Below are 14,318 nucleotides of genomic sequence, written 5' to 3' on the forward strand. Positions count from 1 at the left end.
TAGATTAAAATAATGTCTTGTTATCAACATGAGAAATGATACCTGATATAGATTAAAATAATGTCCCGTTATCAACATGAGAAATGATACCTGATATAGATTAAAATAATGTCTTGTTATCAACATGAGAAATGGTACCTGATATAGATTAAAATAATGTCTTGTTATCAACATGAGAAATGATACCTGATATAGATTAAAATAATGTCTTGTTATCAACATGAGAAATGATACGTGATATAGATTAAAATAATGTCTTGTTATCAACATGAGAAATGATACCTGATATAGATTAAAATAATGTCTTGTTATCAACATGAGAAATGATACCTGATATAGATTAAAATAATGTCTTGTTATCAACATGAGAAATGATACCTGATATAGATTAAAATAATGTCTTGTTATCAACATGAGAAATGATACCTGATATAGATTAAAATAATGTCTTGTTATCAACATGAGAAATGATACCTGATATAGATTAAAATAATGTCTTGTTATCAACATGAGAAATGATACCTGATATAGATTAAAATAATGTCTCATTATCAACATGAGAAATGATACCTGATATAGATTAAAATAATGTCTTGTTATCAACATGAGAAATGATACCTGATATAGATTAAAAATAATGTCTTGTTATCAACATGAGAAATGATACCTGATATAGATTAAAATAATGTCTTGTTATCAACATGAGAAATGATACCTGATATAGATTAAAATAATGTCTTGTTATCAACATGAGAAATGATACCTGATATAGATTAAAATAATGTCTTGTTATCAACATGAGAAATGATACCTGATATAGATTAAAATAATGTCTCATTATCAACATGAGAAATGATACCTGATATAGATTAAAATAATGTCTTGTTATCAACATGAGAAATGATACCTGATATAGATTAAAAATAATGTCTTGTTATCAACATGAGAAATGATACCTGATATAGATTAAAATAATGTCTTGTTATCAACATGAGAAATGATACCTGATATAGATTAAAATAATGTCTTGTTATCAACATGAGAAATGATACCTGATATAGATTAAAATAATGTCTCATTATCAACATGAGAAATGATACCTGATATAGATTAAAATAATGTCTTGTTATCAACATGAGAAATGATACCTGATATAGATTAAAAATAATGTCTTGTTATCAACATGAGAAATGATACCTGATATATTGCATAATGATGGCGTGTTGGAATTAAACAGCACATTCTCCAAGGAGCAAAAGCAGAGCAAAAGCACATTAACTGTGCGAGCAGTGAAACAGATACATATCTTCTAGTAATTGTATCTCCTGCCCCTGCAAAAGTATTGTTGGCAGTGAAATAGATGTAGCATTTTGATGTCGCCTGGGAATCGGAAGGTTCCCGGTTTGAGGCTGGCTCCTCCCGGCAGTGTGCCGAAGTGTCCTTGAGCAAGACACTGAACCCCTAACTGCTCTCAACAAGCAGTTAGCGCCCTGTATGGCTGCAGATGCCGTCGGTGTGTGAATGGGTGAATGTGAGGTATTCATGTAACTAGAACGACCGCAACGCAGACTTATGCCTCTGCCATTAGTTCATTCTTGAGTCCAAATCGCAATTTGAGGCAAATTGGAAGAAATTCCGTCAAGGCGCTCCTGTGATGTTGCGTTACAGAGCTTGGAAATTGGGTGTGTGAGGTCACAGTGACCTTGAACTTTGACCACCAAAATGTAATCAGTTCATCCTTGAGTCCAAGTGGACGCTTGAGGCAAATTCTAAGAAATTCCATCAAGACATTCCTGAGATATCGCGTTAACAAGCTTGATAATGGCATTTGAGGTCACAGTGACCTTGACCTTTGATAACCAAAATGGAATCAGTTCATCCTTGCGTCCAAGTCGATGTTTGAGCCAAATCAGAAGAAATTCTATCAAGCCGTTCTTGAGATATTGCGTTAACCAACTTGGGAATGGCGTTTGTGAGGTCACAGTGACCTTGAAGTTTGACCACCAAAATGTAATCAGTTCATCCTTGAGGCCAAGTTAATGTTTGAAGCAAATTTGATGAAATTCCGTCAAGGCATTCCTGAGATATGGCATTAACAAGCTTGAAAATGGCGTTGGAGAGGTCACAGTGACCTTGACTGTGCAGGTGGAAACTAGCCCTTGGGCTATAACCTGGCATGTTTACTGTACGGCTGTACTGTTCATCAATGTGCAATGTCCCATTCTTTAAAGGTCCCATTCCGTGCAAAAGCTGTTTTTACTTGTAAATGCATATATACTGCTGTCAGCCCTCCCTGTAATGAGTGGTCACAAGCTCAGAACTGCCACAGTTGGATTTGTCCCTATCCAGCTTCCCCCTGCAGTCTCCTCCAAGCCACACCCCCAAACGCTTTGTTTGCCCAGAGGGGAATTGGGACGTCACGAGCTTCCTCACGCATACTGCGCGGGTCTCTCTCACACAAGCTACCTGCACCATTTTGTCTATAGCCACAAAATTAACACTTCTAGCTGGAGCGACGCCAACTGTACGTGATCCAGCAACTGCAGAGGTGCATTCGGTAAGTCTAGGCATTTTGAGATGTCCTCTTTAGCGTAGTAACCGTTAAGTTAACGATAACTCGCAACCTAGCGTGCTGGTCCACAGACGCTAATCTGATTGGCCGCTGGGAGCCTGGGGCGGGCTCTCCCTCAGCGGCCAATGGGAACTGTTAGTTCTGAATATATTATAGAAACAAACCGTTCTTGGGAAGCGACGAGATGAGGAAGTGAGAACTCCGTCACAACAAATGGGGTTGCTATATTTTCGACAAATTAATCCAGAATCATGTTTTATGGACCAGAGACACACATTTTTAAGAGGTTACAGCTGCACGAATTGGGACCTTTAAATAAATGAATCTGAATCTGACCTTTGATCACCAAAATGTAATCCTTTCATCCTTGCGCCCAAGTCGACGTTTGAGCCAAATTGGCAGAAATTCCATCAAGCCGTTCTTGAGATATCGCTTTAACGAACTTGGGAATGGCATTCGTGAGGTCACAGTGACCTTGACCTTTGACCACGAAAATCTAATCAGTTCATACTTGAGTCCAAGTCGATGTTTGAGGCAAATTTGATGAAACTCCGTCAAGGCATTCCTGAGATATCGCGTGAATAAGCTTGAAAATGGCGTTCGAGAGGTCACAGTGACCTTGACCTTTGACATTTGACCACCAAAATCTAATCAGATCATCCTTGAGTCTAAGTCGATGTTTGAGGGAAATTTGATGAAATTCCGTCAAGGCATTCATGAGATATCGCGTTAACAAGCTGGAAAATGGCGTTTGAGAGGTCACAGTGACCTTGACCTTTGACCACCAAATCTAATCAGTTCATCCTTGAGTCCAAGTCAATGTTTGAGACAAGTTTGATTAAATTCCATCAAGGCATTCCTGAGATATCACGTTAACAAGCTTGAAAATGGCGTTCGAGAGGTCACAGTGACCTTGACCTTTGACCTTTGACCACCAAAATCTAATCAGATCATCCTTGAGTCTAAGTCGATGTTTGAGGCAAATTTGATGAAATTCCGTCAAGGCGTTCCTCAGATATCGCGTTAACAAACATTGTCGACGTACGTACGTACGGACGGACAACCGGATCCATAATGCCTCCGCCTGGCTATCGCCGGCGGAGGCATAAAAAGCGCTTTGGGTAGTCGATAGACTATATAAAATGCGCTCTATAAATACAGTCCATTTACCATTTACCATTTAGTGGGATTTACTGATACCATTTTTGCGGATATGAAATCTAAAAATCGAATCATTGCCTTTGACGTTTGAAACACTGAAAGAGTAGATGCTGCTATCTGTTTTTGTAGGGCAGAGTTGATCATTATTAAGAATCCCCACTCATCCTTTCCAGCCTACATCTTTGTTCTCTGCAACTATCTCAAGAACTAAATTTTTAATTTCCAAGACAGCATGCCTACACTTCTTGAAATACTTACTTAATCCTCTAGGCTCAGCACATGAGTACAGAGCTAAAGAGAGAGAGAGAGAGAGAGAGAGAGAGAGAGAGAGAGAGAGAGAGAGAGAGAGAGAGAGACTCTCTCTCTCTCTCTTTAGCTCTGAGAGAGAGAGAGAGAGAGAGAGAGAGAAAGAAAGAAAGAGAGAGAGAGAGAGGGAGAGAGAGTCGTACATGGAACAGCTCGTGCCTTGTGCTTGTGGCAACCTGCCTCTCCACAGCGCCTCCACACAGCCGATCAACTATTCAGGTAAGATCCAATACCCAAAGTGACATACTCTCCTGCTTCTTGCCTTGAGAAAGAGTCTTCAGCTGTACAAGATAAATAATGCAGCTCCGTGTAAGGTGAGGCATGTTTCCTCCCTAATCAACACCACTTCCTTTGATAGCTCCATCTGTCAACAGCCTTGCCCTCCGCTATATCATCTCTGGCTCGGCTGCTACATCTTCCTACGCACATGCAGCCTTTCCCCAGCGCGGCAGAGATGGAGAGGAAGAGATGAAAGAAACCAATTTCCCCTTAAAGGAAGGAAGGAAGGCTGCATTCTTAAACAAGGCCCAGACAAAGGTATCTTCTAATTAGGATGTTGAAGCCTTTGTGAAGTCCCGCTAGACGTCCCATTCTTCGCCGTCTTGCGGGCTGCATTTAAAGGTGCTGTGTGTAACGTTCAAAACACATCATACCGTATGATTACGGTAAACAAACGAGACCTTCGCAGAGAAGCGTGGCAGCCTCTGGCTCTACACTGCATTTTACATTGTGAGTTTACACTGGGTTGGATTTCATGGGAAATGTAATGGATTGCTTTACAGCACAAATGCAGGTTTGCTTTAGGCACAACACAGGAACTGATTTATTCTAACATAGTTTCTTGCACGGTATAGTCTGACTCAATGGAAGTAGGCTGCGGGTATAAGTTTGCCATTGGTGCCGGGCCGGCCATTTCAGAGGCTATCGGCGTGTTTTCAAAATAACAACCTACACGCTCAAAATGGCAAGTTTTACATGCATTTGCTGTAAGTATGTTTTTACTGTTTTATGTGACGTTTTCTTTTGCTGGGATTTAGACATTTGATTCCACCAAAACAAGTCCCCCCGACGATATTTTGCAAGGACACCGCTGGGCTTAGCCCCGCCCAAGACGATTGTGATTGGTTTAGAAATGTAAAGAAGGCAGAGCATTTTTTCCCCATATACCAGAATGATAGTAACTTGAGCCAGACTCTCTCCTCCAGTGCTGGTACAGTGCTAAATGAAGTTCTAACGGGAGTTCAGTCAGAAAGACTATAATCTGCACTTTACACTTCCTCAGTTCACTCCTTATTTCTCCACCCCTTCAAATCTGCTCACGTGCTCAAAATAGCCTGTCAACTCTTGGGCTTTAATTGAATAATCAGCTGTTTGCCGCCTGGTCTCTTTTATCCAATAGCATAGATAGCGTCACATCTCCTCTCACCCCACACACCTCCATTGTAAGCCTATCACATTGCTTTTCACCCCTCATCGTAAGCCAATCACATGGCTGTTGTCCTATTAAATATGCTTGTTTCTATCCATTCAGCCTCCCAACCTTGCTGCTGACAGTCTCGCACTCTACAGGGGATATATCTGGCTGCTGCTCATGGCTGATGCAGCTCTATCTCAAGATCTCCCTGTGGTGTCTAAGCGCCAAAGACTATTAACAATACCTAATTCTCATAATATTTTCTGTAATGCAACATTCATTCACTATTGCAATAAAAATTATTTTCATTCACTGTACTCTAGTCTCTCCTGATTGAAATGAAGTGTGGAGATACTGTAGCCTGGGCAAGTGAGACTAATCCTAGCATAGTTTCAACTTCAACTTTGTCAGAATGCGTATTGGCTGTTATCACCAGTGTTGGGGTTCGTTACTCAAAAAAGTAATATAAACATTACACATTACTTTAAAAAAAAGTAATGCCTTACTTCATTACTCCCTGGAGAAAGTAATTTATTACACTACTCGTTACATTACTTTTGCGTTACTCCGCAACATCGCCTGAGATGCATTGTCACCTGCCAGTTAACAATATAACATGAAACCTTACATATGCCCGTATCAGCACAAATACCTATCCTAATAAGGAGGACATACACAAGATCTCACTCCTCCCCGTCCCTCCAGGCCATCCAGCCCAAGATCTCACTCCTCCCCATCCCTCCAGCCCATCCAATCTAGTTGTTGTGTTGTGTAATCGAGTGCATGCAAAAGCACCGCTCCTTTGGTGTTTTTTCTCCATAATCCTGCAGATTCAATGCTGATCCTGCAGATAATTGAAGAACTTACGTGATGCAAGTAATGTCATGAGTGTTTGAATAGTAACTGTAATGTGATTACTGGATTTAGGGACTTTGATGCCTTACACTACTCGTTACAGACAAATGTAATGTGATTACAGTGATACGTTACTTTGTAATGCATTACCCCCAACACTGGTTATCACGGACCGATGATCTTTCCTCTTACAGAGCGATCACACAGAGGAAGAGGGGGAAGTGGCAACATCCTCGAAATGCCACACGTAGCACGTTGGAGCGACGCGGATCAGGTTCTACTCCCGCCTAAGGAGCTGAAAGGGAAAGCCAGTCTGGATCAGTTGGGCCTAGTGTGAGCCAGTACATTTCCACTCATTCAATCTCAATTAGCTGTCCAGAGAATTGATCTAGACTGGATACGCCTGGAATTATGCAGGGCAGTTCAGATAATGCTGATTTATGTCTGCTGGACCAGGGCACACAGCACTGCTACAGATGAATGGAGGGAGGAGACAGTGACATAGGTGGATAGCATACGTGCTTAAGTGTGTATGTATGATGCGGGGAGGGTTAGAGTACAAGGATATATGATCTCCATATGGGGATCCATCCCCATATATCAGATTGATGGGGCAGATGTAGGCATGCTGACAGCCTTGCTAACTAAGCATACACTGCCTCTAAACAACTCTCCACATAACGATGTGCACTCCAACTAGCACGAGGCTCTTGCGTGGCTCTCTGCCACACCAGCCCTCTATTCTTGCTCGACGGCTTTTCTGTGCTGTAAAATTGTGGATGAAAGAAATGTCATATTGGAAGACACTTAGCAAAAAGAACAGAAAGGAGATATTGATCCAATTGAACCATGGGTAATAGGTTCTTCTGTTTTGTTGAATTTGCGAGTAGTGCCAAAAGCCCGGTGGTACAGCATGTATCGACCTGTCTGGCTCGAAAGGTACTTCAGAATCAGAGTGGAGTTTGGAAAGACATGACTTGGCAGGCAGATCCATCTTATCTGCCTTGAAATAAAGTAGTCAGTTTGAGTTAAGGCTCCTTCTGCCTCTGATTTCAACAAGCCCATAGCAAAGGCCATATCTTTATACATATCATATGTTTATATCAAAGGTCATACCTTTCTCTCTGTCTCTCTGTCTGTCTCCCTCTGCTCTCTCTCTCTCTTTCACTCTCTTATATTTTATAGACACTGCATGAAATAGGCCACGCCCATCACGGGGGAAAAGCTCTGTTCATTTCCACACACCAGCGTCATTTTCCTTGAATTAAACATAGCTAAAAGCTGTTGTGTGGTGGGGCTGCGCAGACAACAAATGTAAAAAATCGCCAGTTAAAGTTTTTTTGTACTCCTGAGCAAAACAAGGAAGCCATTGAGAATTGGCGAGAAGAAAAATGTGGATCTAGCTGTCAAGGAAGTAAGTTGGAGTGTTCATCTTCCGTATATACGATATTTTTGTGCAACACGCAACCATGCACGTGACATAGGAGAACGGCAGGATTGGAGGGGGGGTTCTGTTTTCCCCCGCCTCGGGCGTGGCTTCTGAATGATGACGCGTTACGCATACGCAGTGTCTCTATACTGTCGGTTATTGACAATGGCACACCTGTATTATACAACTCTCATAGATGATGTCTGTCTTTGTGTCTGCGTAGACCCAATGAATCCCTTCGCTGAGTCAAATAGCTGTGAAATGACGCAGCCTTCTGCAGTGCGTTAGCAAGTGATGCGAGCTCAAATCATAGACAGTAAAAGAGATGGATGGAGTGTGTGACCCATTGGTTTGTGGAATCCCGTTTTGAAGCCTCTAGTTTGGAATTTCGACCGCTGCCATCTTGGTTTTCGCGAAGCTCACGCGATACAGCGCAAGACCAGGGGTTTCCCACAGAGCTGTAGCTCTGGCTGCTATTGGTCAGTGATCAGCGAGCGGTGTGATCACTGGAACAAAAACAATCGTTTGTTTTGATCATTTATTTGACTCTAAACGGGTGAGTTATATCAAAACTCACCCCCATACAGATGTCATGAAAGGAGAAATTAGCTACAGTATACAGACCAAAACCTTTTTTTACCAGGCTGTAATCATGTTTATTTACACTGTAAAGACGGGCATTTGAATGGGGATTAACTCGCTCTTGGAGCCAGCTTCAAGTGGCCATACGAGGTACTGTACCAAAATACCTCTGTAATTACTTCACCAAGGTCAGTGACGTACATGGTCACGGCACTAGAGGGAGCCCTACCGACATAGTCCCAGCTAGGTGCAAAAGATGCATAGGTCAGAGCTCATTTCATTACTCAGCAGCAATACTCTGGAACAGTTTACCAGCAGACGTCAAGTCAATAAACCCCTACATCTCATTCAAATCATCAGTAAAGAGCTGGATCAGGAGAAACAGAAGCTGGGTTTAAATTGTATTATATTAGTTCTTATTCATCTTATTGATTTTATTGTACTTTATTGGATTCTATTTTATTAGATTTTGAGCAGTATATTTTAATTGTTGTTTTTTTATGCGTATGTCATTGATTTGTGATTGTTTTTATTTCCCCTATGTCCTCCTCCCTCCTGCGTGGTAGTCTCACCCACACTTTACCCACAGGCTCTGACAAGTGCACTTTCACCATGCACCTTTACTAATACACACACGCACCCAGGCATCCACTCACTCACCAGTACATATTCCACACATTTTTTTAAAGGACCGCAATGGAAACAAGCTGTTAGCTTTATTGCGTTTTATCCTTTTGATAGTTGTGGGCCTATGTGTATCAGAATCAGAATCAGAATCACTTTTATTGCCACAGTATGCAAGTTACATACGAGGAATTTGTCTTAAGCCGTTTTCCCACATGCGCTTTGTACCGCTAAATGACCGGAACGTGGTCTAATGCCTTCATGTGTGAAAGTTGTTGTTCCGGTATAAGCGCGACCCCGTCATCGTGGACATTTCACCAGTTTCGAGCCAGTCAGAAGAGCGGTATGCGCGATAACGGACACAAGTGTGAAACGGGTCCAGTCATTTCCCGCTATCAGTGGGCGTTGTCTCAGGTGGTGTCTCGAACGTAGACCGGGACATGCGAAAATGACGCTTCCATTCCACGTCGTCAAAATTGTTCAGAGCATCTTCCCAAAATAAATTCCCTCCTGGTCTCTCTCGCTTCCAGACGGCTCTAGTCTCATGCAGCAGCGCAGAGGTACTTAACACTGTCATCATCTGTCCCCGGTTTAGTCTATCTTCATATTCTGCACGATGTTGAGCGGAGAAGACTGCGAACATGAATCTGTTTCTGTTCGCACGTATATCCCTTTCCATTTTCGCCTTAATTTGTCTGCGTCGCTGTCTACGTTTGAGGAAAAAGCGCGTCAGCAATATTATCAAAAGAGTGGACGCCGGCTCCATGTTTGTTTGTTGTTTTTTTCTGACTGGCCTCAGTGGCCTGCAGCACAGTTTATACGTCATGACCCCAGGCCACTCTCCTCCGCCCCCCGCCCGCTCCGCCCCACCCCACCCCACCCCCCAACATACCGGCTATTTGACAACTAGATTCCCACATGCGAGCGCTCAGGTGTGAAGGGAAATTCCGGGAAATGTCCGATATTGACTTACAGGTAATTTTCCAGTACGCATGTGGAAAAACGGCTTTAGTGTCTGTATGCAGCGTAGCGGTCACATCAATATACAGAGATAAGAAGTAGGAAGATAACTAAAGACAATCACAAAGTTGCAAGTGCAATCAAATCAAGTAAATATATATAATATGTACCTGAGTGGTGAAGTGTTCTGTGGATGATAAATATGAATTCATGTTGAATTTACATGAGATTTACAGACTGAGTTAAATAGACGTTAAATAGGCAGTGGATTTACATAAATGTACAGTCGGAGTTAAATAAGAGTTTACATTGAATGTACATGAAATTTACAGGCTAAGTTAAATAGGCATTAAATGTGCAGGGAATTTACATGAATTTACAGTCCCTGTTAAACAGGCATTAATGATGATATGTATATATGTGTTCATTGTCAATATAGTCTTCAATCAATCAAAAAAACGTCAGTTTTTATTACTCAGCATTGGCCTCATTGCGGCCAAAAAAGCCTGCCCCCTCGGTTCAAATGAGTGGATCTGGGGAAGGAAGGGGAGGGAAGGTGGGTAGTGTGTATTGGCACTTGTGAATGGGCAGGTGGTTGAGAGAGAGAGACAGACAGACAGAGTGAGAGCTCTTCTGGCAGGCTCCCATCTTCCCACCCTTGTGCCCATCTGGCCGACGCTGGCCTTTCCTTTGAGCCAAGGAAGCCCTGGGAAACATCAGCGGCTCTCTCTGGGAAGAGCTCTCTCTGGGAAGAGCTTTTGGGAGACTCTCTTTTGCATGAGCAAATTTACAAATGCTAAAGCTTCAGTGTCCCTTTAAGACGATGTATGAGCGGAGGGGGACCTGTCGCCACACAAGAAAATAGCCAATATTAAGGTGTATCAACCCCCCCCTCCCCCCGAGTGGCAGCCCGGGAAATGGCAAGCGGATGTGTCTGGACCCAGGTCCCGTCGTGCTCCGCTGACACTTTTAGAGCATGGTTTGGCGTGCAATGTAACGTGACGGCCACACGGGGAGCCGCTGAGCTGAGCGCAGAGAGAGAGAGGAGGAGAGGAATGAGGAGGCACTCAAGCACTTACCACAGAGTCAATGAATCATCACTGGGCCCAGAGGTTTTGCCAGCACTGTGCCCGCTGCCCTCTGTACTGCCTCTGGCAAGGCTCCATAAATACCAATGGCTCTTTTGGTTGGTTCACAGATACTACACCACTGGAGTCTCCGACAGAAGAACCAAAAGAAAAATTAAATTAAATCTAAAAGCCTCACAATTGATGCCCCCCCCCCCCTCGCAGACTGTGGTTAAGTGTAATTCAGGGAAGTATTCATAGGCAAACATCACCACCCTGTGGCCAAGGCCAGATTTCACTAGTCCTGCATGCTTAACAGCAGGTAGATGAGATGGAGGCACTGACACTGACTTCACAGCAGGAGTTACTTTCCATTACATCCCTGCATGAGATGCTACACAACGTGCAGTATCACTAGCGTTTGCTAGTGCAGTGGTAGTGAGTAACAGTAACGCTTGCTGTTGGGGTGCGTATGCACATGTCAGACACAGTGGTAGTGAGTAACAGTAACGCTTGCTGTTGGGGTGCGTATGCACATGTCAGACACAGTGGTAGTGAGTAACAGTAACGCTTGCTGTTGGGGTGCGTATGCACATGTCAGACACAGTGGTAGTGAGTAACAGTAACGCTTGCTGTTGGGGTGCGTATGCACATGTCAGACACAGTGGTAGTGAGTAACAGTAACGCTTGCTGTTGGGGTGCGTATGCACATGTCAGACACAGTGGTAGTGAGTAACAGTAACGCTTGCTGTTGGGGTGCGTATGCACATGTCAGACACAGTGGTAGTGAGTAACAGTAACGCTTGCTGTTGGGGTGCGTATGCACATGTCAGACACAGTGGTAGTGAGTAACAGTAACGCTTGCTGTTGGGGTGCGTATGCACATGTCAGACACAGTGGTAGTGAGTAACAGTAACGCTTGCTGTTGGGGTGCGTATGCACATGTCAGACACAGTGGTAGTGAGTAACAGTAACGCTTGCTGTTGGGGTGCGTATGCACATGTCAGACACAGTGGTAGTGAGTAACAGTAACGCTTGCTGTTGGGGTGCGTATGCACATGTCAGACACAGTGGTAGTGAGTAACAGTAACGCTTGCTGTTGGGGTGCGTATGCACATGTCAGACACAGTGGTAGTGAGTAACAGTAACGCTTGCTGTTGGGGTGCGTATGCACATGTCAGACACAGTGGTAGTGAGTAACAGTAACGCTTGCTGTTGGGGTGCGTATGCACATGTCAGACACAGTGGTAGTGAGTAACAGTAACGCTTGCTGTTGGGGTGCGTATGCACATGTCAGACACAGTGGTAGTGAGTAACAGTAACGCTTGCTGTTGGGGTGCGTATGCACATGTCAGACACAGTGGTAGTGAGTAACAGTAACGCTTGCTGTTGGGGTGCGTATGCACATGTCAGACACAGTGGTAGTGAGTAACAGTAACGCTTGCTGTTGGGGTGCGTATGCACATGTCAGACACAGTGGTAGTGAGTAACAGTAACGCTTGCTGTTGGGGTGCGTATGCACATGTCAGACACAGTGGTAGTGAGTAACAGTAACGCTTGCTGTTGGGGTGCGTATGCACATGTCAGACACAGTGGTAGTGAGTAACAGTAACGCTTGCTGTTGGGGTGCGTATGCACATGTCAGACACAGTGGTAGTGAGTAACAGTAACGCTTGCTGTTGGGGTGCGTATGCACATGTCAGACACAGTGGTAGTGAGTAACAGTAACGCTTGCTGTTGGGGTGCGTATGCACATGTCAGACACAGTGGTAGTGAGTAACAGTAACGCTTGCTGTTGGGGTGCGTATGCACATGTCAGACACAGTGGTAGTGAGTAACAGTAACGCTTGCTGTTGGGGTGCGTATGCACATGTCAGACACAGTGGTAGTGAGTAACAGTAACGCTTGCTGTTGGGGTGCGTATGCACATGTCAGACACAGTGGTAGTGAGTAACAGTAACGCTTGCTGTTGGGGTGCGTATGCACATGTCAGACACAGTGGTAGTGAGTAACAGTAACGCTTGCTGTTGGGGTGCGTATGCACATGTCAGACACAGTGGTAGTGAGTAACAGTAACGCTTGCTGTTGGGGTGCGTATGCACATGTCAGACACAGTGGTAGTGAGTAACAGTAACGCTTGCTGTTGGGGTGCGTATGCACATGTCAGACACAGTGGTAGTGAGTAACAGTAACGCTTGCTGTTGGGGTGCGTATGCACATGTCAGACACAGTGGTAGTGAGTAACAGTAACGCTTGCTGTTGGGGTGCGTATGCACATGTCAGACACAGTGGTAGTGAGTAACAGTAACGCTTGCTGTTGGGGTGCGTATGCACATGTCAGACACAGTGGTAGTGAGTAACAGTAACGCTTGCTGTTGGGGTGCGTATGCACATGTCAGACACAGTGGTAGTGAGTAACAGTAACGCTTGCTGTTGGGGTGCGTATGCACATGTCAGACACAGTGGTAGTGAGTAACAGTAACGCTTGCTGTTGGGGTGCGTATGCACATGTCAGACACAGTGGTAGTGAGTAACAGTAACGCTTGCTGTTGGGGTGCGTATGCACATGTCAGACACAGTGGTAGTGAGTAACAGTAACGCTTGCTGTTGGGGTGCGTATGCACATGTCAGACACAGTGGTAGTGAGTAACAGTAACGCTTGCTGTTGGGGTGCGTATGCACATGTCAGACACAGTGGTAGTGAGTAACAGTAACGCTTGCTGTTGGGGTGCGTATGCACATGTCAGACACAGTGGTAGTGAGTAACAGTAACGCTTGCTGTTGGGGTGCGTATGCACATGTCAGACACAGTGGTAGTGAGTAACAGTAACGCTTGCTGTTGGGGTGCGTATGCACATGTCAGACACAGTGGCAGTGAGTAACAGTAACGCTTGCTGTTGGGGTGCGTATGCACATGTCAGACACAGTGGTAGTGAGTAACAGTAACGCTTGCTGTTGGGGTGCGTATGCACATGTCAGACACAGTGGTAGTGAGTAACAGTAACGCTTGCTGTTGGGGTGCGTATGCACATGTCTGATTTGTCATTATGTATGGTCTCTAGTTGTTTTCATACATATTGTTTCCAACCAGTACTTTATTGTATTCACCTGACCATGTAACCACAGCTGTAACCCATCTTGCTTGATTGCATTGGAATTAATTGTATCATGTGACCTGACCTGTATGTATTTAAGATGGCGTCTCACAGTCCTTTGCCAGTCTGATGAAGAGCTTTGCTCGAAACGTCACTTTTTTGTTGGGTGTTTGAAATAAAAAACACAAACTAGGAGCCCTTGCAGTGTGCGAGCTTTTTATTCATTTTTTCACTTACTGTTCACCTTTGAGCT

This window comes from Poromitra crassiceps (genome assembly GCF_964638095.1).
Source record: "Poromitra crassiceps genome assembly, chromosome: 1".
Classification (NCBI taxonomy): Eukaryota; Metazoa; Chordata; class Actinopteri; order Beryciformes; family Melamphaidae; genus Poromitra; species Poromitra crassiceps.